General features: G+C 39.2%; 1 protein-coding gene across 1 annotated transcript in view; it reads left to right on the top strand.

Moving 5' to 3' along the window:
* The first annotated feature begins 1,100 nt into the window (after positions 1–1,100).
* LOC117166676 (zwei Ig domain protein zig-8) overlaps positions 1,101–26,334 on the top strand; it is a 108,780-nt gene continuing 83,546 nt past the window's right edge. The window contains exon 1 of the mRNA XM_033350875.2: positions 1,101–1,216. The gene's annotated coding sequence lies outside the window, so the exon portion shown is untranslated. The remainder of the gene's footprint in view (positions 1,217–26,334) is intronic.

Below are 26,334 nucleotides of genomic sequence, written 5' to 3'. Positions count from 1 at the left end.
GATATTTCATTTCGACTGATAGATAAAACCAACGATCGGAATCATTTGCCCGTTTCCCGTTATGCTGCGAGCCTCTAACTTTTGTAACTCGCGCTTTGAACGCTTTCGCTTTGGCCGTTTGCGATACGAGTTGCTTCCAGCAAAGGATCTAATTTCAATTAACGCTTTCGCTATCGGCATCCCTTTTTTCCGTTCGATGTTCATCGCAACGACGGCATTCGCTTACGCGAACTGATTTTTCCAGACTATTTTAAGACGTTTTCGCGTTAGCTATCTAATAGACGTAGAAATGAGTTGCTTCCGACGAATTTATTTTTATTTCGCCAAAAAATCGGGAAGAAGCTTGTCCCTATACTTAGTATACGCAATTGTGCTTCGTGAAAATTCAAAACACATAGCCATTCTATATTTTATTACGAAAGCATTTCCAAACGGAGAAATTCGAGTGGTTCGCTGTGGTCGCCTATTCGCGTAAGAATTCTACTTTTAAATGAACGTTGATGACTCCAAGGGAAACACACGATAAATCGCGCTTCTTATTTTCAGCGTGGAAGCAGATTTAAAGCTCGATACGTTGCCAATCTCACGTTATCAACCTGTTACCTGTATATTTAGTCGTTCCTCAGCTCGAAAATTTTCAAAACGTTGCCGGTGGCAACAAATTTTTGAGATAGTCTCTTTGTAAAGCTAAGTTCGACGCTTGGACAAAGTATCGATTTTAACAAAGCAGAAACGTAGCTAGCGAAGAATAGAAACAAGAAGAGGGAAGAAAGAATTACACGCGGCGTTATCGTAAATTCCTGTAGGTTGCCGCAATGAATGCAAGTTGCAACTGGAAACGGATTACCGCGGCCGCAACGACAAAGCCCTCTTTTATTTGTAGTTTCCAACGTTGGCGCGTTGATCATCGGGACGATATCAAGTTGCTGGATCGGGTGTTGCGGCTTGGAAAGCTCCAGCTTACGAAGATTTTCCAGGACAATGAGGGCTTCGTAGGATCACCGCTTACGGCGTTGTAGTCGCCGGATCCATCGGAAGCACGTGGTGGTGGCAGAGGTCGCTTCTAAGACTTGCGAGCTTTCAAACTGCGAGCAGTCAGTCGCCAGCCGACCGAGCTGCACGAGTCGTGAGTTATGTTGTCGTGTTTTGTCGCAGGAGATATCGTCCTCGTAATACCGTGACAGCTTTTGAAACCGCGAACTGTGCATCGTTGTCGGTAAGTTTAACAACAAAAGTAAAACTTTATTCGTTGAATTGCCTGAACTTTGTCGGACGATTAAATTCAAATAATTTTGGTCGCACGAGAATCACTTCGTGACGGGAAAAATGTTACATTTCGTGTCTAGTTGATCGGAGAAATTCGTATTTTCCAGCGGCTTTTACTCGTAATTCGCTGGATGTGTTCGAGCTAAACGTTTACACGTAGAAATCGCCGGAATTAAAATTACACGGAGAAATGATCGGCTTCTTCTTTTGTAAATTAGCGCGACGGATGTCATTCAACCAACTTTTGGGAAAGTTTCCAACTTTTCGTATGGAGAACTTGTTTGCGCGGGAAAGCTGAGAGATTTTAAAGATAGCCATGCCCTGTCGTATTCGCTTAGAAAGTTTTAACTCCGGCGGAAGAATCGGAAGACTGAAGCTTCAGCGAACTTTCTTTTCGCGACTTACCCTTTCCACGCAATGCAAATTCCTTTTTTTTCATGAAACCATATCGATGGGTAATAGTATCGTAATGATATCGAAGAATTTATTAATTTCACCATCGTCTGTTTCGACAACATATAATCTCATCGTGTCGACAGCGTCTAAAGAATTCTGCGAAGAATCAGCAGCGATAAACTAATCGCTGTCCGCGTACACGATCTTCTAAATATCTGGCGATAATTTAACCAACCAAGGACACGGTGTCTTAGCTAGAAATGTGAAATTCTTGCATGTGGCCCACTTCGATGGCCAGAGACAATAGTTCAGCCGGCTGGATGTTCGAGTCTCGTTTGGCTGCCACAAAGAGACTCCGCTACCTCTCGTTACAATCGCAGTTTACATTCAACATGTATACGATAATATTCGTGCGGTGACCGTGCATCTTTCGCGGGGAGATCGATACGCGGCTCGAGTCCCTAGCGTTGACTAATTACGTGACTTCTTTTTGTTCGCGCGACGCTCGTTATGCGGTAGCTAATTAGTTTCCTGAACGGTGTCTGGGAGGAGAAAAAAGAAATGCTCGGGACATCTTAACTCGTGATAATTATGACGTATGTGGTGTCAGAGAGCTGGAGATTGAGAAAGCGGCGGAAAGACGCGGTGCGCGGCGAACGTTGACGCGGTTCATGAGCACGCGCCAACTTAAATAGAAACCTCGAAAACTCGTCTAACGACCGGTCGTCTCATCAAACACTTCAGCAAGCCTTGTCAAAGGCTACACGAGGCCAGCAACGACGCTATTCAATAACAACGCAGCTGGGCGCTCGTGAATTTAATCCTTCGTTGCCAGTCGCGATATTTCGAATAAAAGTGACGGCGGAAATGTGGTCTGAAAATTGCGCGCGTATCAGGAGGCGCAGCAACTCGCGAGATCTTTACAATAATTTCCTTGGCGCGATAAAGAAAGTTTCGATTGTCCTGATCGGGTCGTCCCGGCGCAGCTTGAACGGACTGCTTGGCAAAGTTGCAACGATTGTTTGATTTCGATTTTCCTTTTTGCTTGTTTTCGCTTGCTCCTTGCTTTTGTTCCGCGGAATTGAATACGCCTGCGACTTGTTACGTTAGCGCGGATCTTGTTAGCGCGAAGAACTGCGACGGTACAACGGATGAAATTGCGAACGTCGTTCGGACAATAATCGATGATTTTTGATCTTTGATTTTTCACCTTTCGTAGCCACTCGATTTCCATTTACGATCTCTTATCGTTAATGTCAATCGTATATAAGTTAATCTTTGTATTTTGTACTTGTGTTTTGTATTTTTGTATTTTGTAATTGTACTTTAGTCCGATAGTCCACGTCTTAAAACATACGCAGCAACGATGAGCAAAACCGGTACGTGACTTTGTAAGTGACGAAAGAACGAAAAATAGCTACGTAGCTTCAGAGACGTTTAATCAAACATCTTGTATCCTTTTATTCTCCTGTGTTCCTCATTCTAATAATTTCATCTTATTTCGTTCGAGGTTAAGAAAATTCGTGGTACGATGTTGATGGATAAGTTTGTGCAGTTTGATATGAAAGTGAAGTTTGATGTTTCTCGTTACTTACAGTGTATGTGCCATTTACTTTCAGGATGCGCAATATGCACAAATATTCAGCTAGGAACGAACATTACGCTAATATATTTGATACATCTCTCGAAGACATGTTTTTTGTCGCAAAAACCAACGGGCTATAATTCATCTGGTTACTCGTATTTTTCGGTAGTAGATCTTCGACATTTTATTGGACCTTTATTCCCTCGTAGATTCGCTTCTAAAGGACTCGTACAAAGAATAATTTATTAACCCGGAAATATGAATTACGCTATTGCAAAGCTGTTGGCGGTATTAAACACGATCTTTCATGCCTAGAACATTATGTTTCTCACGGCGTGAACGGAAAATTCCGTTAAAAAATTATTCTAACTCGTAAGACGCGTGACACCTTTTCCACAGCTTTCTTATAAAACTTTGTCATTTATTGAATTGGCAACTAAATGATTGCAGATTTTGTCGATACCACCTAATGACACAATCCGCAATCGCTTAGTTGCCGATCCAATATATCCTACCGGAAATATGCGAAAGAACGTGATCGGTACGAAAGACGAACGCGTCGTTAAGAATGGTCCGTGAACACAAACCATAGAAGTCTGTTGCGAGCTACTAGGCTGGGTCGTTCGATAATCCATACACATTTTCATATAGCTGATATCGAATTCGGATATCCTGATTATCCGCGCGAATTCGCGGCCTAAAAATTACCGTTCGTCGAAGCTCGAAAAATCTAGAAATAGAGAGAGAGACGGAGAGCGAGAGAGGGGCACTTAGGTTCGATAGAATGGCCGCAATTTGAAAACCACCTCATTAAAATTCCTTTTTTTTTCCCCGAAGAACAAAAGGCATTTTTCATTACGTGTTCGATACGTGCACGGTGTCGAAATTGAATCTTCGTCTAAAACGTCGTACGTTCGCTCGGGATTACCATAGAATTAGAGTTCGATAGACTTCGACAAAGTTTCAGAAAAACAAGGCCAGCAATTTCCTTCTCCGCCGGATAAAATGCCAGCGCTCTCTTCCGTTTATAAAGCTTTTCACGATGTTCGAGAACATCCACAAACAGAATTCAATTCACCCTTCAGAAGCAATTTGTCGCATAAACACGGAAACGGAAATAGAGAAGATCGGAGATGGGTCGACGATGACCCCGCTTTCTGTCCCCGGGCAAATGTAAATCGCCACCACGTTGCAACGAACCGCCAACCATTCGGCATTTTCTTAACGTTCCTGACAGGATGTCGCGCCTTTGCCAGATTCCCAGTATGCAGAATGCTAATTGTTCCTTTAACAAAGGCTGCAAGCTCGTGCCGTTCCGCTTCCATGCTTGTCCATTCCAGGTTACCACCGACCTGAGAATAGCTTCTGCGTCGAGAGTCGCTTCTCCTTAGCTCCTCTCGTATCCTTTCGTGGCAATTTGCACGTGAAATATTTCGTCCGCGAACGATCGACGCGTTATTCCATGGTTTAATTCATCGAAGAATCGAAGAATTTTTTTATATGCGTATCTTCAAGTAATATCGTCGGACTACGGATTTTTACGCGTTTACGTGCGTTTAAAGGTTGAAAAACGCACAGAATGCGCGTAATGCGGCAAAATATGCGAAATATGCAACGCGTAGTATACTTGTTACGATATTCAGTGTGGAAGACAAACTTCTGTCTGGATTTCATTTTTTTTTAATTATATTCGTAAAAAAGATATGAACTCGCGGAAATTCTATTGCATAAATTGCACGCTCTAATTGTGATCAACAAACGACGGACGCATCTAATTCCTTTTGATACATGTATATAAATCGTTACTATGAAAAACTATAAGAATAGAATAAAATTGAATGAAATATTGGATAAAAATATACCCTTTTGTCCCGTGGATCTTCTGTTCAAAAATTCTTTGATATTCTATTTGGAACGGTACAATGGAAAACTTCCGGAATCCGCGTAATTTTCCCGTACGTGGTTAAACTTACAGCGATTCCGCGATCAAAATCCGCATGTAATATTAATAGGGTCTTTTTAATAAGCCGCTAATAGCGAATGTAGTTTTTGAAAATATTCCACCAAACTTTCGCATCGTTAAAATTGCAAAATATGTTATAATAGAGGACGAAGAATTTTTTAAACGTTCGAGAATTATAAAGTTAAATTATGTTAAAGAACGTTTCACAGGACTATTAATTACAAAAATAAAAAGGTGGTAAGATTGAGCTATATTTCTGCTAACAGCGCTGACTTGCAGCTTTCCGCGTTTAGCATATGAAGACGATAAAATACTACATATACGTATACATGTACGTATACATATACAAATAGAGAGAGCACAGCGCAGTTAACATTGTTACTGAAATCGCATCCTGAATTTTTCAAACAAATTTCCTAGAAAATGGAATTTCTTACCGAGTGATTCGACTTTCCATATGAATCAGCCAGGTAAAATTATCATAAGCATCTAATTAGGAAGTGGATTATAAAAAAAACTACTATGTAAATGTAATTATTCAGCCATAGAAATTCGAAGGATCGAGATATCTAAATTTCACATGTCTCGAGTGCTCCCGCAAGTGATCAATCGATTCGAGCCATTATCTCCAAGTTATATACTAAAATTATAGTTCACACGCTTTATGTCGAAACTTTATGCCAATTTCTTCGATCGATCGTAAATGCGATCGATAATCTCATTGTACGTGAAATTCTCAAGTACGCGGTTTAAACGATCGGCAAATCGAAACGATATGAACGAAGGAAGTCAGGTTCCTTTGCGTCGATCGTCCGAGTTTCAACTATATGTTTCTTCTTTTTTCCCCGTATCCTTTCGAAGGAAGTCGAGAAATTTGAATGTCACGAACCGTTCTGAAAAATGATGGCGCGGTGAACTGGTCGATCCTTTGACACGCGAGCCTCGCGTTTCATCTGGAACGCGACGCTGATTTCAATAAGACTTTATGAGTTTTATGGTCGAGGTGGCAAGATCAAAGTGTCAGGGGAATTTCTGAAACCGAGTTTTCTCGGACCAAGCGAAGAATTACGTCTGGAAACGTCTGCAATACGCTGCAGAGGTTCGATAGGTTCGATCAGCTGAAGCACACACGTGGCAGTAGACAGCGAACGGACGCGTTATTTCGATAATCGATTCCACGCGCCATGTCGAATAATGGTTTACACGATCGGTGATCCATCTTACTCCGGTCTAGCATGTAAACGACTCGGTACAGCGAACGGAGCTCGTAAGCCGTCCGTTCAATTTCCATCGAACCTGTACATCGGCAGGAATAGAGTCGAGCTTGACAAACGTGTCAACGTGAACGGCGCAATCCAACCTGACGATTTCCCTCCACGTAGAATCACGTGGAATCCATGATCGTATCGACCGAGATACCGATACCGATACGAATTTCGATCATCGGACACGTTACTTTATTGATCGAATAATTAAACGTCGGGCCCCCCTGCCCGATTTAGGTCACCGATGAGAAGCATCGAAGCAATCGATATTACGAGCCAAGGGATCAGCATTAAATCGTTTAAGATTACTGGGATATTTTGCGCTATTAATCCTCGGTCAGAGGTCCTTGTAATTTCTCATTTGCTATCCCCTACGTTCTTAAAGTTATGCCAGGTATTTCATAATTGTGTTCACCATCTCTTTTTCAAGTGAAATATGAAGTCTCTGCATAATAAATTTCGCTCTCGGGTGATTTGGAATTTAGGTAATTTAAGAAGGAATCAACGTTAATTTGAAACCACGAATGATAAAATATCGGACAAAGTAGACGTTTGATTATCAAAATACCGATTTTAAGAGAACCATCGTCCATCGGAACGTCGATTAATGAAAAACTTGGAAATGGTCCTGTGTAAGGGAGATTGGAAACAAGAATTGCGGAAGGTTATTGTTAAAGAAGCTTCACAGTATTTTATACCTTTTTTATATTCGGGGCTTTCCACGAGATGTTAAAATGAAGCTCATATAACGCAGCATAGAGTTGCATAAACATTTGCCTCAGCTTTTTTTTATTTACTTCAACAAACTCGCGAGAATGTTTTTCATTTCAAACGAACTGTTTGTTGACCTCGAAATCTCATTTGCTTGTTTGAAAATGAGCGAGAAATGGCGGAGGAGTACGGAAAGGGAGTAAACATGTTGCAAATTGCTTATTTTAAACGACTTTAACCTATCAAGATTTTCGTTCAAATATTAAAACGGTCAAAAATATACGGAGATTTTATACAAGGTGTGCATGAGACTCGATTAATTTAGATTTATGTTAATAAATAATATTGCGACTAATTACGTTGGTGTTTTCGTACGAATCGTCCAGTTTCCGGGGAATTATATGAGTTTTTAGGTATCGAAGTTTTAAAGTACGTAAAGGATTGGCAGAAAATGCTGCTGACGAACTTAAAAAAGTTAAATTACTGGAACGGGTAAAGAGCCCAAGGTATAGAAAAATAGCTTCTGTAGAAGAATTTTACGGGAAATTGGTACAAAATATCAGTAAAATAGTACGAATATAAAAGTATATTTTAACGATGGTTCCGCTGAAATTTTAAATACTTAAAAATGTTTAATATTCCCTCGTACTTGGTACATTAGTACGTGAAAATTATCTGGACGCTCGATATCGCATTCTGGAAATCACTTTCAGTACAAGTGTATTCATATAACACGTATAACATGCTAAATCCTGTTTCATCAGCAAATTACAAAATGCACATTTTAAATCTTTTCTCATTTTTACACCAAAGCTTTCTACCCTATCGATCACTAAAGTTTCAAACTTTTATCAATTTCATTTTCCATTAATCGCAAGACTGTTTATGTAACATTTGTTCAAACACGCAAAGTACAGAAACTATAATAGATCGTAGAACTGTTTCAATGTCGAATATCGGTCTTGCTATTAGGTTGTCTTCTTTCGTCTTTCTTTCGTAAACGCGTTTTTTACAACAGTGCACCTTTATACGAACGTGAAACCAAGTGTGTGAAATGTCGCGGTGTTTATCTCAACGGAACAAAGTGGATCGTACGTAACTCGACAAAATATAAAAATATAAAACAAAAAGCGTTGTGCGTCTATTATTCCCTGATAAAACGAAAGCTTCTCGGATAACTTAATATTATCCCGTTTTATGATATAAATACTAGGTGTTTTCGAGTTTACAACCCACTTTAAATTTATTTTCTCCATTTAATAGTAGTCGTTTTAATCCAACTTCTTTATTTTAAGGCGTACTTAAAATACGATGCAGGAAGCAAGCTTTTTTCTTCGTAGCATAATTTATATCATTCTTGTTAACAGAGCGCTGCTCTTGCTTTAATATTATATGCTGCAGCGTTGTCTACTCTTCAACGTTGAAATTAGTAGAATATAATTTCGGTATTTTGAAATAAATCCCACGTAAAGTTTCAGACGAGTTTCGATCGAAACAGACAGTCGAATAAAATTAAAATAAAATGAAATCCTGTCTTAGCAAACGTTTTCAAATTGACGAAACGCGATATAGCACCTAGGTATTACAATATTATGTTGAATATTCAGAAACACGTATCTCAGTCGCTATCGTATACTGTTGCGAACCAACAAGTAGTACAAGTCAAGCGATAATCAGACACAATGGTAGTATTCATTTTCCAGCCGAATTCGCTTCAAATTCATATTATTCATACACTTTCGCGATAATTACTAACACGTTGTTCCGTTATCGATCAACCGAAATAATATTCACGTTACAACATTCTGCGTTTTATGCAAAATTTCAACTTTCCTGTATTTCTTAACGTCTTTGATTCGGTTTATTTAGATTTCACGGTTCTTGTGAATTTTGCCAAAAGCCATTGACAGAACAATGATACGCGTGGATAAAATAAAGAAAACCGCTTTGCAAGCGATCAAAGCAGTCAGATGCAATCAATTGGAATTGGTTGTGATGGGTTGCTTACTTCCAAATGATATATCGAGTGGGCTTTGATTGGCGTTACCTTGATCATCTTCTAATCTATCGTTGGCTCGTACACAGCCATCAATCGATCTGTTACGTGGTTTGGTATAATGAACGCTTTTGATACTGTTTATCGACGGTCAGCGTTCCACTTCAACGTCGATACTCTAACAATTAAATACCATAGCAAATATATGTTGTGATAATGGCGCTATTAATTGTCCGAATATGCTATTGAGGACTAGATATATATACTAAATTAATACCAAGCTGCAGATGTATTTCAAATCTGTAAAATAAATGCTATTATACATCGTGTTTCACCTTATTTCTCTTTATCATATTTTTCCCAACGACGTTCTATACACGTAAAATCGTATAATGGAAACGGAAGTACGATTCTTCCGTTTGCTCCAATGTGCCAAATTGAAATCGAAAAAATACAGTCGATATATCTGTTTTCAAATGCTGCATTTATGCATGTGCATGGCTCAATCAAAAAAAAAAAGAAAAAAAAGAGGTGAAATTTCACGGAGATACCTTTACTCGATTTATTTTCGTTATTTTCATTTATTCAACTACTATTACGGATACAATGTATTTTACAAAAATATTGCCAATATTCATTAAAACATAATTGAGGGAAAATCGGGAATGCTGAAATAATTTTGTTACGAGTGTTGCAATTCTGCGTAATAAATATTCAATTATGTTACTCAAATTTAAACATAAAACGCATGTGAAAACACGTGTGTAGAAACTCCTCAACCGTTTCGTTGTAATCTCGCGTGAAATATGTTACGTTAACATTTCATTAAAAACACTCCAATAATGTACGATCGCTTGCACCGAAGAGTCTATCAAATTTTTCAACGACGTCTCTTCTTCGTCGTTAACCTGCATCCACGCAGAACTAAAATTTCTCATTTTCCATTAAGAATGCATTCGGACAAAAATTTCGTTATGTATTCCTGTGGACAAAGAAATAAGCTGTATATTCTTGCGAAGACAATTTGTGCCGTCCTTGGCAACACACGTTTCTTATTTCTTCCGTTCTACAGATTTCTGGAGGTGCCAAAAAATGCCACGGGCCACGTGTGTAGAGCAATACACGTTCGAGTTATAGGAAGGTGAACGAAACGTTCTTCCCACCATGAAATTGCGTTAAACTTTAACGTATTCCGTTCGAGAAGCGAGGAAATATATCGCGGAAGGCACTTCACTTTTTTCAGCCTTTTTCTTTATATTCGCGCGATAACCCGAGCCAGTGTTTCATCATCCGTAGGAAGTCGGTCTGCCAATAAACTATTTCCGTCCGGCGTGCCGGCGTAAGATTAACTTCACGTGCTACGTTAACACTGGAATAGGTCAATGGCATTTAGAAATAACGATAGAACTGAAAAAAGGCTAGCGCGTTCTTCCTCGGCGTTTTTCGTTTCCCACGAGTTTCTAGCGTAACCAAATTGTACCGAAAAATGGTTGGTTTCTCATAAACACAACGTATTGGGTTGGCAACTAAGTGATCGCGGATTTTGTCAATAGGTGATAATATTGACAATCATTTATTGGCAATCATTTAGTTGCCAACCCAATATCACGATCAATGTGCGAACAGTGCTTTTGAAAATCATGTTTTAGAGGAGGATTCGTCTAATACGTAATTGCGAATTCCATTCTGCATTTACAGTAACGAACAGAAAGGTTGCCAAATTATTTTATAAGCGTGCTAAATTTTCTATTAAACGTTTTGAAATATCGTATCGGCAACGGTAATATATGCTTGGATATATGGACATTACATTGGTTCGTTACTCTTGCCACATATAATTTCATTTTGTAAAATTATGGTGCCCTTTCGTGCCATTTATCTCTCAAATTTATTAATTTCGCCCGCTATTGCGCATCTAACGAAGGCGGTGGCCATCTTCTTACACGTGACTCGAGTATTTTGCATTTCGCATCTCGTGATACAAATATGTGTCACGTACTACTGAAACTCGTGTTACTTGAAATTTACGTAGAACAGTGTCTCGTGTTCATCGCCGTACGTTTAATTCTGAGTTATTACTGTACGTAAGTGCAGCAATGCCTTATGATGAAAGCGTACGAAGGAGCAAGATGAAGATTTATCGTTCTTATCAGTCCCGAAATAACATTCACCGATGACTAATATGCCTTAGATTTATGTTATTTCCCCGCTATATAGGTTAAGTAGGGAATTATACACTTACGTGTTTGGTAAAACGAGAGATTTTAAATTAACGTGACACACTCAACAGTAGAACTATCGACGATTTTCCATTATAACTCAAATTTACGTGGCGTGAAGAAAATAATCAAGTACGTTCGCTGAACAACGAATTTTTGCACATTTATGAGAAATTTAATGCTGGAGAAATGTGTACTCCACAGTACACCTGTGAGTACAGTACCTGTTACAGTATTTGGTAAACTAAACAAATGCTAAAACCCTGTCTAGGTCGTATTCTTCTAGTTGCGTTCATAAGAACGTGAATCTGCGTAGATATCCGAAGTCTGATAATCACGTTTTTATTTCGCTCAAAAGTGCTAATATTATTTTGACGAAGAAATCTGTTACGACCGTTCGCGGAGAGACGCGTCAGCGAGAGGCGTAAATTCTCGCTACGATTCTGATAATCGACGCCGCGAATTAGTCGTTCCCCTGTTTCGATTAGGATAACAGAGATGGATAAAATCAAACGGTTTTAACACTGAATTAACAGGATTAATATAAACTTGTACATTTAACAATATTTAAAATTATAATGAAGACGTCACAAATGATTTAAAGGATGATACAGTTAGTTTGTTACAGTAATTCGACCCAACTTTATTATATTTCTCGATGTATTTGTTAGACTAAGAGACCTGGATTTTACTCGTCTGAACCTCTCGATACATTCCGCTTGAATCCTCAAACGATACTGACTGCTCTTCGAATTTTTCCTTTGTCTTGTCTGGGAGACGACCCCCACGACGCTCGCGTCTCGCAACTGTTCGCGCCTATGATCACGTATGCCACTTTCTTTGTGTAAAACAGGGGACTGAAGGCGAATCGATGTTTCTAGAACTCGCTGCTTGACGACAGCTATGCGCTTGTCACGACCGACACACTTCAAATCCGATGAACCGATGACGGAGTGCCTAACAAAGTGCCTAATGAGCCATCGATATCCCAACGGTCCTTCTGCCGAATGTTCGAGAAGAAGGCGTGCGTGCAAACGCGTGAATAATGGGGATATCGAGGGGTGACAAAGGAAAAAGAAACAGATCCTATCGAAAGTCAAACTGTAAGAGCTTCGGTCTTGGAAAGTCACGGCTGGAGTTCAGAGGCAAATTGTAATTAGCGTAAACCAAGTGTTAAAAAATAAATTCTCTTTTTATTATTTTTTCTTATTTTTTATTTTTGTTTTCATCTTCGATTTCTTTTTTTTATTTTACGTGACACGCTTATCGCTACTTTGGATATACTTCGCCGGTCATGTAAGACGATCTGTCTGCGACACTGTAGTACCCAGGAAGACGGTTAGGAACCCGGCCTATGGTAAGCCTCGGGGCGTAACAAAATCCTTAATAAGTAACGCGTCGATATTCTGACGTCGAAAGAAACTAATTTTGCCGATTTACAACGAAACAAATAGAAAGAAAATCCTACTGACGTTTCTGTAGATAGTGTCGGAAGAAGAGAATCGTAGAACACAGAACGTTCGTAAAAATATCGTTGGCTACTTAAGGATCCAACTTCGCGCTTTGTTCCTTTCATCGAACAACGAAATCATACGTAATCGTAAATGTGAAGTAGCCGTTTGCTTCCTGTAGGAACACGAACGGATGAACACGAACCGAGGCTTAATAATTCGAGGTCGCGTTAAAATTTTCACGAAGTTCAACGAAGCGATACCGCTTGCAAAACTTTGCTGCGGCAGACCGCGCGTCGGGGAGTTTCGGTGCATCTTTTATTACGTGGGGGAAATCAAAGACGTAAACAATTTATTTTCCTAGCCCGTGCATCTGCCACGGTGCAAATCTATGCATTCTGAATTCATCCGGCATATCTTTGACACGTACGACCGCCAAGTAGCAGCGTTCGGTTGTTGAAGTTGCTATTGCTGACGCGTGATTTCATCGTACGTAGAGGGAAATTTCTGGCCAACGCGATGCTACAATACAAACGCGAAAAATGATACGCCTTAGGCCATGCGAAAAGAATAGCGCGTGCCTCTTGTTGCGTGTAGACGGAAAGCGAAGAGAAAGAGCAGTGCGAATATCGCGGCAAAAAAAATGCATTTCCTCTATCTTCGTTTCTATTTGTTCGCTAATGGAAACTGGAGACGTTGAGAAATGTGTGCGAAAAGGATATTACGGAATATATAGCGCGAAATTTACGTGTAAGATCATTTCTAATTTTATTTCCATTGTCTTAGAAGGAACGTTTTAAGAAAGAATTTGTTCTTCGTAGAATATGAATATGTAGAGCGATCGCAAAATGTATTTGATTTGCAAATGACGAGTAGTTTAACCCGTTAAAGACCGGATAACGATATAATCTGTATAACGCGATCTATCGAATCTGGCCATTAATTCTCGTCACGAAGCACAAGACAGAAAGTTGATCGGACGAAATCGTTCGTTGATGAAAAGCGTAGCTTTAAAGAGCGGAGTCGCGCGATTACAGGGCGAGGATCAACGTTCGAAATTGTAGTAAGCGCGTGGCTGTGAAATTTAACGCGGCCAGTTAACCCCGTTCAGACTCATTAATTATAGGCGTGGAGTTGCATTGGCCAGGGAGGCACGCGACACGCAGACAATCTAATTGAAAACAACAAACGTTAAACAGCCATTCGGGCTTGAAAAGATAACACGGCGTCGGTGCGGTTGTTGGCCAGAGTTGTCAACTGCAACCCTGTCAACTTGCCGGGCAACGAGAGAGAAACTGTTGGTTAATTAGAATACCGTTTAGCCGATAATCAAAAGGGAAATTAACGATTACTTCGACGACGTTTAATCAATGGAAATTAGATCGGTAATAAATCGCGTAACGTTAAAAGCGGTGAAATACGTCTACCGTGAAACGACACGCTCCGAGATTTCGGATATTTTGCAGTGAAAACCCATAACGAGAATATATGGGACGTAAAAGCTGAACGTTGTGACTTATGGAAGCTATACTTTTATTAAACTCTGCGTTGACGACTTGGTTGGATCGATCAACGTTGATATGACATTTGCTTGGCATTCATTTGGATAAGTCAACGATGATATGACGTTTGCTTAGCATTCGTTCGAATAAAACAACGATCACACGATATTTGTTTAATAGCATCAATTTCAAAGTGGCCGAACGATACTCGAAACTCTTGAAAGCTGACAATTTATTCAAAGCATTCGTCTGTTTCAAATTGTTGCTTCACGCGTTGCTTTTCGATACCTGCGTGGTTTCCCCTCGAATCGTTTTTCACATTTTATTTTTTTCAACAAATACTTCAATATACGCATATGCCGATTTTTCATTCGTTTAACCGAGATACCGTTGATTCGTGCATTTGTTCCGATTTTTCGTTTAATCATAGACCGTTCCGATTTTGCCTTAGTTTTCTCATGTTCAAGTTTTATCTTTGGTTGAAACCAGAAATAAAATCATATGTTGTTAATTATCGAAACCGTTTCCATTCTGTTAAATTGTAGATTATTCGGTTATCTGTGACAACAGACGCGATATCGAAAATTGATATTTCTACGGAAAACATTCGGAATGTAACAATTTGCTAATAATATGCAAACTGTGTTTTCCGTAACGTCGTATTGTCTTTATCGCAAATATTGTTACGAACGACCTAGTATCTCGTAATTAGTTTCTACCAATAATTAACTTTGGGGGCCGTATGACTTACAATCAATCTATTATACAGTACATAAATCTGTTCTTCAATATTAATCAGCGAAAAGCCTGAAGGTATATTTTCTATATATTAAAAAGAATAGCGGCAGAGGCAGACAGACAGATAGACAAAGAGTATGTGTATATGTAAGCTTCATATTCATCTTTAGAGGAACAATAATATTTGCCTTTACATATAACAAACGCAACAAAAGCGATTCAGCGAAAATCACTTTTTCGCTCTTGTCAAAATTTTCGAGTGTTTTGAGACGACTAACGTATCAAAAGCTGTCGGTAGAAAAAAAGTTATAGTTTTGAAGTATTGAATTCAATTCTGAAATCGAAGTTTGTCTGTACCGTAGAATTTTATTGAAAAACTTTGCTGAATAATGTATTTTAAAACAAAGTATACCTGATCGATTCTATTGGCAAAAAATTGTTAAATTTATATCGTTTACAACCTGAAACAAAGATCAACGATGTTTAAACTTCATATGTGTCTTGCCATGGAAAAGTCCATGGCGCGTTGAATATCTTTTCACGCGTGATCTACACAGAATGGCGTTGTTTGGCCAAACATAATCCAGCGGAATAAAAGTGCTGCTCTTACCGCGATACAAAATAGAGAAAAGCTTCGCAGAAGGCGACTGATGAACTACAGTCCCTCGAAATGAAAACTGCACACTCATCAGGATCAAGCCGTGGCTGGCCGCGTGTACGTGTGTGCCGGATTAAAAAAATAAATAGGCTTTCGGTGGAGCCAATAGAAAGAGATCGAAATTACTTGCAAGCCAGCGATATCGAAGCAAGGCGAGTGGAAAGGTCAAAAGAAAAATGATCGAACGTAGCGAAGTAGAACGCTGGCGTTTTACAAACGTTGTTTACCTTCAATTTCAGCCGAGCTGATATGCAACACACAATTGGAAATAGTTCTCATGAAAATTTAAATTTATCGGACCTCTGATACAAGAATGCATGACCCTTTTTCCTCCTTTTCTTTTATCGTTACGCGCACCAAGCAAGCAATATACCCAGCCGTGTACCATATACACGCGGAAACGGATTTCAACGAAACTTCAAACAAGGAAACGTGCAACATAAATTTACTCAGCGAAAAGAACAATGAGTGGATTCTTCTTAGCGTTTTACCGAATGCAAGCGTATCTGACGTGGAAAATGGAATATATTAGCAATAATTTTCGATATACTTCTTGATAACAAGAGAAATATAAACGTTCTTCCAATCGAATGGTTTTTAGATCGTGGTATGTGTGAGTAGAAATAAAATTCTCTGTAAAAAAGAAGCGACGCGTATTATTACGAATCGCGATTCTCGATGATGATAAGCCGATTAAAAATATTAGATCAGTAAAGCAATGCATCAAGATAATGCCAGTTAGAATATTTGATTAAAAAAAAAATTGAAAAATTAATTTTGTATTACATATTTGTATAAATAAGCGAGTAACCTACTAACTCAAACGTGATTTAATCATTTGACTCGCGTTCATACAATTTTTCAATGTCCCTGACATATTCCGCATACGCCCGTCGACAAAATGATACGTGTAAAGCAGTGATTATGCATTTACACTGTGCCACCACCTTCGTCTACCTATTTTTATAACAAGTGTTGTAACAAAGTATCGATTCTCGGGTAAATAGGAGGACGTTACAATCTTCCAGGTAATTTACATTAATGCGCTTAGCTGCAAAATCTTGTTACCGCGTTGACATGATCATGTCTATGAAGTTATCTTGTCTATGTAAGGAACAATTCGCAAACTTCCACGATACTTTATGATATCAAAGTGACGCACTAAACACACTCGCGATTCGACTGATCGATACTTTCGCAGATGTTTAAGATTCGTAAAGATTTCTTGGTTTTTATTGAACAAGTTGCATAGTACGTTACAACATTAATGTCCATTCGTTCGTTCGTTCTCTGCTCATTCTTAGATTTACGAGACACAAATGAATTGTGCTCGTTATCGGATCGTCGATAAATTATTACTCGAGTCATAGGTTATCAAACACACTCGTGTAAGATTCGAGAAACATGCATCGAGATTTCAAATGCTAAAACAACTTCACCGCTCCTTGTAGCTAACAAAAGTATTCTAATTTATATTCGCTTTTCGCGTTCCGGTAATCCATGCATTACGTGTTCGTAGGTAATTCCATATGCGTTTAAGCGTGATACATGATCCGTATTGCATCGTTCGTGAAAAATCCTCTCGCTAGACTTGCGTCATATTTCTTGTTTAACACGCGTGCCACGCTTGCACATATGCTAACTACAACATACAGATACGTAATACCGGAGAGTGAGACAATTATCCGAGACTTTGTGGTTATAAGAAGTCTACCGGTGATGACTCTAACAGACGATGCATAGTTTCATGAGAAGCGACATGACACCCTTGATTTAATTACGTACGAAGAGAAGTTTAATAATATTTGTATACTTTACTAGAATGTTGTTACCGTGGCTGATGCTAAATATTTAAAAAGAGGAGCCACGTCGACCCTGTCAGAAGTTTCATTAGAGAAGGAGAAGAAGAAAATAGCGTAACAACTGAAAGATATCTAAGAAAAATCATTCGTGACCCCAGTTATATTCAAGAAAAATGGCGGTATGCCGTGCGCCGGTATTACCTGTAATAGAGACGTTTTTTCTCAATGGAACGGAAAAGGTGTCCGTGAAAAATATATGAACGAAAAGCGGGAGGAAAATTATAGTTTGGCCGTACACTGTATGCTCCTATTTATGCTTTCCTTCCTAACTTCCTGAATATATCATCGTAGAAGCTGAGTATACTTTTTAACGTTAATAAAATGTAGATATCCAAAGTACTTTACAACAATATTAATTTAACGATTCGCAGCAACAAGGAGGTATGTAGCTGCGATATTCGAATCGTGTTTAGCGAAAGAAAGACAACGGTGTAGGTTCCATGTTCAGAAACACAAAAATTTATTTTATTAAATTTACTAAAAATTACTAATAATTACTGAAAGAACAACGTTGTAGGTTCCACGTTCGGAAACACAAAAGTTTACTATTACGAATATTGCTTGACTGCGAATTTGTAGGACGTGTGAAAAAATATTTGAATTTTAATTAATTTCTGTTGATTTACTCGAATTACTAAAAAATGGAGCTGCCTCACTATTACAGCAACTTCTTCAACCAATACGTTGAGGAAAATATTAGGTTGGTATGATCACTAGTTCCTACATGCAAAGTTGGTACGACTTCTAACGACGTTCTTTTGTTTTGGCGTCCGCCACGTGTCAATTATCTGAGTGTATCTGGTGTGTTCATATGGCTGTACATGGTGGTGAAATACAGGATATAAAAACTGAATCTGTGCGAATCAATTAAATATCGAACTCCAAAACCTATTTAATAACATATCAAATACTATTATCTACCGCATTTTATTTTGTATACGGAAGAACGTATCTTACAAATTTCATTGATATCGACGTACATATGTTATCGTAACTAAATTCAGGCGGCTGTTATATGTACAAAGCGAAATTACTCGGAACATTAACCTCGACAAACATATGTATCGAGGTCGATGAAATCGGTGAGGTTTATTGAAAAAATATAATTCACTTCAGAAATTCATCGAAACCTGCGAATCATAATCGTAACGATTTTCTTCGTTTCGCGTGTGCCGTGTTATCGCAAACTACCATATCTCATCGTAGTTCCTTCTCGCAATCCAGCGCGAAAACATTTATCCATCAAACAGAATCTGCCCTTCGAAGATTGCACACGATAGTTTCCATTCGATCACACTGCTAATCAATCGGTCCAAGGTCCCTTACATAATTCCAATAAAAAGGGAAAAAGCGATCAGTAGTGCTTTTTCCTCTTTTGCAAGGTAAAAATGGCTCGCACGTTGTGGCTGGCGTGTACTCGGTGATCCCTGCTATAAATTCGCTGGATTACGAACTGCTAGGTGATGGCGTTGGTGAATGTTGGGGCAAGGTTTCGCCTCGCCACCTCTCGCAGGTTAGTTTCAGGAAATACGGGCCGGGCACACTTTGTCTTCGGTTAAATGACACCGGAATTGACCGGAGCCAACCTTTTAAAGCAGTATCCGATAAACGAAACTCGAACGAACAAAGGCGCATAGCAAGGCCCCGAACGATCGGCCACAATGAGAAGGCAGCGGTAAAAATCGTTGCTGCTTTTTGCCTTTGTGCCCTCGGCTCGTTGTTTCCTTTCATTCCATGCCGTTTTGTTTAGAAGGTTTCACGAGTTTAATATTTACGCATGAAACGTTTCCCAAGCGCTTTTATACGTTCCGCTGCGCCGTTTAACAGAGCTGCAAAGAACGCGATAACTCGACCAGCTAAACCAGAAGTTGCAGCCGAACTTTGATAATGACTTTGTTTTAAAACTCGCGCGCTACAGTTGATGAATATTAGGTGTTATTGGAAGCGCGATGGAGTACTCGCCGTCAACTTCTCCTTTGCCATTTTTTTTCTCTATCAATCTTTTCTCTTTCATTGTCTTCATCCGCTAAGAATCGAAATTTCCTCGCTGGGTATATCATTTCGCAATTATTTTTATTTCCATATTTCATCGAGCATTAGAAACGTTATTTTAATAGTTTTGTTACGCGGATCGAAACATTCTGTCGCTACGTTTTACTCGGAATTTTTACGTCTACGATTTCGATCAAGAGCCTACTCGCTTGTTTCACATTGTCGCGAAATTTTCTGATTGCGTGAGACGCGGTACAAAGAGGTCTTACGACGCTTGTACGTCGTAAAATTATTACCGTTCGATTTTCCAAGACGTTATATCGTTAGACGCTCGATTTTCCCACGCACGAAATTATGATCGAACGATCGAATTACAGTGGCACCAGGTAAATGGCGTGCAAGACTTATTCAGGTTTCTTCATCACGAAGTATCGTGAGACGTATAATTCGCAGCTTTGGAAACGAAGTGACAATTTCACGCTGGCACACGTACACAGAAAGACGAAACGGTATCGAACCTATCGATATCAGTTGTCGCGGTCTCGTTTCCGAATTATGAAATTCGAAACTCGATGCAGGGTGGTAGTTGGTTAACCGTATGCAATCGTTATAATCAAGAACGGTGGAGGCTGGTAGCTCTTCGTGTAGCCATTTAGGATCGTTGTATGGGCGCACACCGAAACCCGACTCAAAGTTACGGTCTGCTGTTAATAATTACATTAAATAGACATGCAGAGACCGTACCTCGCGCTTCCCTTGGGCCACCCTCCTGGAATTGAGTTTTTAATTAAACGCGCACCACTCATCGGTCAGCTCGCGGTCTGGATTAACGAATTTATTGGGAAATCGTGTTATCCTGCGCGCGTCAATGCTCTCTAATTAGGCTGTAGCCTTAGAGTGTCTGAATTTCGTCACACAGATTCTCAGATTTCGGATTAAACTGTGACAACACTGTGTATTCGGGGTTTAATAAATTCCTATCGAAGGTTAATGAAACGAGAAGATCTCGCTTTTCCAAGTAATACGAATTGTTGAAGTAACTACTTCAAGAAAAACTCTACATCTTTATTTATGTATATCCGTGACCTAGAGACTGCCATTACGCAGAAGTATTCTAAATACGAAGCGCTGCGTATTATTGTACCCTTGAGTATACACTATGTTTTGGGTTGCAAGGTCTAGGAACAAAGGAACTAATAAACAGATTTCTATTTATGTTCCCTGTAGCCTCTAGCCCAAGCTATAAGGTTAACTTTTTTGGTAATGTCCTTCTGGTATAAATATATGAACGTGCTCCTTATCATTCCATTGTTCAGTAACACTAAGAGAGTAAGGATCTGAATCAGCATAAACTTATACCTTTAATTATTTCAATATACTTTTCTATTACAAATTCATCCTCCCGTTCTTCAATCAGTTAACCTCAACCTCAACGCGAGTAAACTCTAATTTTTTCCCCCTTTTGGCAGCTATTTTTTATAGAAGGTTGTTTTAAACAAAAGATTGCTTAGTGCTGGAAGAACCATAGAATATTTTATAAAGTTTCTTCTTGGAATATATGTCGACGTTTCTCGTAATCTAAACGTTAAATGTACGTAAACGTGAATCTCTGACAGGAAAACTTTGGAATCCTACACTTCTAGGATGAAAACGTAGGGATAAAACGAAATGTAATGAAAAATGAACAATAAAACCTACGTCAAATATTGTCGACAAACAAATAGATATGACAGTCTCGTAATAATTAATTATTAAAATTATCGAATGAAAGATCAAGGTGAAGACGACGATGGTGACGGAGGAGCTGATATAAAATAAAATCCTCTGCAAGCTGCCAATTTGTATCGCGTGACTGTGGAAAGAATCGGTAATCCGTGCACGTAGCACGAAATGCATCCTGAAATTGTAGCACAGTGGTCTGTGGTTCGAGTTGGGGCATTCTCGATAGACCGTCGGTGAATGGGTGCATCGCAAATGTCCATTTTTATTATTTTGTTCGACCATCTGACCGAAGTGGCTCGATATCGCGATGTACTTACACGCCGAGAAGGTACGTTCCCGATGCTAGCGGAACATGAAAGGGAATTTTTACGAGCAATCTCGGATCGTGCATAAAAGTAATATATTTCTGTGTACTTACGCGTTCTATGAGAAATCGACTACAGAGTGCTACAGGGAATGATGAATAAATTGAATTATTTGCCAGACAGAAGTCTCTTATATCTATAGGCAAATGTTACTTTTACTATTTTTATTGGAAATATCGACAACTTGAGAATATTACCTGCAGCGGCACACGAACTAGAGAACAATTTGAATCATGTTGTTGTTTTGCCTCGGAGTATCAACATCGTTAGAACATACATAATGCAATGATAAATAAACTCCGGGTAAAACAATGTGGCTGCTACGTGCAACCGTGAAACAAAGACGAATTTTAATTTTCCTGCACTCCCCCGACCAGTATAAATAAACGAACGCGATCGTAGGGTGGTCACTAGGTTGCAGTTTTTCAGTCTCAGTCTTTTATTTTTTATTAGCGATTTTATTAGCGAATCAGTTACTACCGAGCGTCTTAGCGAACATTCTCTGTATCTATTAATTATTTTTAAATATACAGGTTGGTTGGTAACTGGTGGTACAAGCGGAAAGGGGGTGATTTTACGCGAAAAAAGAAGTCGAAAATATAGAATAAAAATTTTTCCTTCGAGGCTTTGTTTTCGAGAAAATCGACTTTGAATTTTCGCTCGGTACGCGTGCGGTACGTTATAACGGATCTCACTGTAGATCGTTGTCTCGATGGAAAAATTAAAAAAAAATTTTATTCTATATTTCCGACTTCTTTTTTCGCGTAGAATCATCCCCTTTCCGCTTGTACCATCAGTTATCAACCACCCTGTATTTGACGGTTTCAACATCGAGTTATCTCGTCATTTAAACAACAACTCAACCGACCATCCTCTACATATCTATATTATGCTGCCTAATGTCTATAGAAATTTAACATCTATCTCCAGCCATGTGAAATAATTGTTTTTCATCTGCAAAGAAGATGTGAGAAGTCAGGATTCTCGTTCGTCGTTCGCTAGTGACAAATTGCAAAAGCTAGAGAGATCTGCTTGAAACAAAAATTCGCGAGCAACGAGCTGTTTCGCTCTTTCTTCCGAAACGAACGTGCCAAATTTATGTCCGACATCGGTGAACAGCAGCAGAGCAGCAGTAGTTGCGTGCAATCTGGCGCCATGAAAATCAGTTGGCCAAACACACGGTTTAAATGACCGTAATGCGCGTCCAGCTGTCCGCGAGATTCAATTAAACGAATGTCGGAATGCATACCGCGAAACGATTGTTTCGAAGGCGGGGCGGGCGTCCTATCGTCGCGCGTGATCACGTTTAACGGAACAAGGGTAGAAAGAATCCTGTTCATTTGCATTCATCGACGAGTTTGCAGTCACGAGATGCATATTGGAATGGTAAAAGCGGATCGTGTAGCTTGCAGCTCGAGCGTCGACATTAGCACCGTGAACACGTACATTATAGATTTCTGTTTAACAAGATCTTTGTTGCGCGCGTTTAAAATTGAAATTCACGCAGCAAACTTCTTCCGACTAAATAAAACAGGTTTGTTATAGACGCGCGCGAAACAAAGAGCGCGTTGCTTTTTCAAGGTAAAGAAACTAGACAAGCTAATAATTAGTCGTTTCAACGTTAACGCGTCGATCGTCGAACAAATTTGCTTTGCCTTTCTCACAGAAGTAAAATGCAGTTCCTTTTTCGAGCCTCTCGAAAGTCAAATTGATCGATTCATTTTCTGTGAAGCTCTCAATATCGTGAATCAGACAGGCGATTGGAACTTCAAATCTTAAGAGACAAATTACTTATTTTCGTGAATTTCTTTATCGTTGATTGACAGAGAATTAAGCGAGCAAATTTTAGAAAATTTGAGAAAAATAGTTGATCGGCATAGCTCCTAAAAATCACGTTTCAAACGTCACGTCATTGGTCCTAATAAAAACAAAATTGCCCGAGCGGTTTGAAAGCATCGGAATAGACCGAGTTCCTCGTATTGTTCTACGTAAGTGCAGAATATTCCAAAAATTTCAGAACGTGATAAATGTTATTTGTAACACAGTTTGCTCTGCCATAGAATATCGATTGACAGGAAACAGGTCGATCTATTTTATGCTTGGAGCATGATGAGGATAAAATTCGCAAGTACTGGCTATTAAAATCAATATTCATACGTATGCATATCGAATGAGCAGCTATAAATTGCAAAAGATGCTACGAGAAAAATTTGGAAATTTTATAAAAACGCACAAATCGCAAGATACTTTCGCGTAGTAATGTATGTAACGTAATGTGAAATATTCTTTGCTATCCGGTGCCATTACGAACTCGGCTGTAATTTTCTAAGATCGAAGAACAACGTGTTTTTGCGATACTTATGATTTATCTGCCGATACGACAATACGATGTACAATCATACGCACAATACGCATGAAATTTCGTACTTACTCTTAATTAAATTAAATTAAATTTAATTTAATTTAATTTAATTAAAACGAGGATATGAAAATAATTAGCGAAAACCAATGGAAGACAAATATCATGAAAATAATATTATGAAATATCGACAGGCGATGATTTAATAAATGTGGAAAATTAATTTGCCACAGCTACATTTAATGAAACATCTTTTATCGTGCGAATTGCAATTGGACTGCGATTAAAAATAACAACAAACAAACAGATCAAGCGATTCGAGCGAAGAAAATATATCTTAGTCGTATCAAAGTCAATGAATATGAGAGAATAATGGTCTAACGAAGCGAATAATAAAAAGGAACTAAACAAAATTATCAACTCGAAGCTTCTTGCTACGAGCTCACAGTTCAATCAGAATCTACTTATTTCACAAAGGATTGTAAGACTTGGTATCGCGTTAAAAAGCAAGGAAGAACAAGAATTACGTGACTTTGATATTTCCTTTGCATTTCTGGCCGCAGAAAAAACGAAGGTATTTCCATTACGGAGCTGCCTTCGTGAAAGCAAACATTCGCGTGTGCATTAGGAAAAGGAAAGCTAAGTATTGTTCCATTTTCACCTCGTCATGGTAACAATGCCAGAGTGTTGCATTTTTAATTGCCTTTTATTTACCTTTTCCTTCAAAGTTCACCAGCTAGCTTCACTTTAAAGTTCAGGCTAACGTTTCAACAAGTTGCTGATTGTCACGGAACAACCATATTATATCCAAGCATTACGCGCGATCGCGTGCTTTTAAGAAGTTACATCACAAATGACGAATCTTTCGAACAGTTTCAATTTCGTTACGTACATACGGATGCCGTTGTAAAGTGATAGCTTCTCTATGAATTGCAATAGCGTACGTGATACTGGTAATAGTATTCCTGTTCTTTTTTTTTTTTTTTTTAATATTTCACATTCACAATTTGTCCAATTTGGACATTTGATAGAATTTTTTAGCTGTTTGATTATCATGTGGGTGGCTACCCCCAGTGGGGTACCATCTTCGTGTTTGTTAGGTTATATCCTTGATGAGTAGTATTCCTGTTGGAAAACATTTTCGTTCCGCTCCAACTTCTATTTCAAGTTCTCATTGCTCGATTGCTTTTCACGCTTCTTCTCGTGTCGAATTTATCTGCTGATTAAAGAGCCGATTAAAAAACATATTTTTGCATATTACACGCACGTGGATTCTTTCAAATTGTTGAGGTTATTAGATGTATAAAAAGAGAAACGCGTGGATAAATTGCAAGGTAGAAAATATATTTTAATACAGAAGTGTAAGTATAAGTAGGAATATAATTTGTGCTGGTCCAGATCCGCACGCTAGTGTCACGTAAAATTGATACTTGAAGTGTAAGAGTCGTATCCCAACTATTAATTTTCTTTTATCGAACTTTATTATAAATTTTGGCACTTACAATAATAGAATAACACTTGTGGCGAATCGGTACCAACAGGACGCCGACAGGTCGAGGCATCAACGCGGTCGTAACATTTCCCGGGCGATCCTTGGGTACCAACCGCCAACGCCAGAGGGCTGCTACGACGACAACGAGTCTGTCTGTCTCGCTAGCGGTCGAATATACGCTGTCACGATATAAATACCGCACCTAGCGAGACTCCCTCTACGTCTAAGGCAGGGACTACCGGATATAGCCTTACTGACGAGTCCACCGGTAGTCTCGGGACGAAACGCGAATGCTCTTTTCACCTGACAGGGACTCTTAACACCAAACACTGAACCAGAGAAAGGAGTTGTACGAGAACAGTGACTAGAACAAGAATTGCCCGAGTTGGGTGAAGTCTCGGTTTATATACGTTTTGGTTTGAGGATGTTGAGGAGGCTCGGTGTAGGGTTATGATGTGGAAAAGTGTCCAAAGATCGGGGGTCGATATCCTATTTCTGATAAGGTGCATCACAGCCTTGGTGTATGCTATGATGGTAAGGTGGTGATGTGTCCAAAGGATTCCGAAGATCGGGGGTTGATGTCTTATCTCTGATGTAGGTTGAGATCTGATTGATGTCACACTAGCACTAGTTACCCTATAACTGAAAGCCCCGAAGCCAACGTCGCCTCTCAACTGTCTATGGTCTGCCTTCGTCCCAGTCTTTTGTCTATACGCTGTCGATGGCTTCGGTACTTGAGAAAACTAAAAAGACCGGACGTAGAGTTTTCTTAAAAGTAGTAACCACTTCAAC

The sequence above is a fragment of the Bombus vancouverensis genome, chromosome 4, assembly GCF_051014615.1.
Source record: "Bombus vancouverensis nearcticus chromosome 4, iyBomVanc1_principal, whole genome shotgun sequence".
NCBI lineage: Eukaryota > Metazoa > Arthropoda > Insecta > Hymenoptera > Apidae > Bombus > Bombus vancouverensis.
Note: the sequence above shows the minus strand (reverse complement) of the source record. Positions and strands in the feature narration are given on the sequence as shown.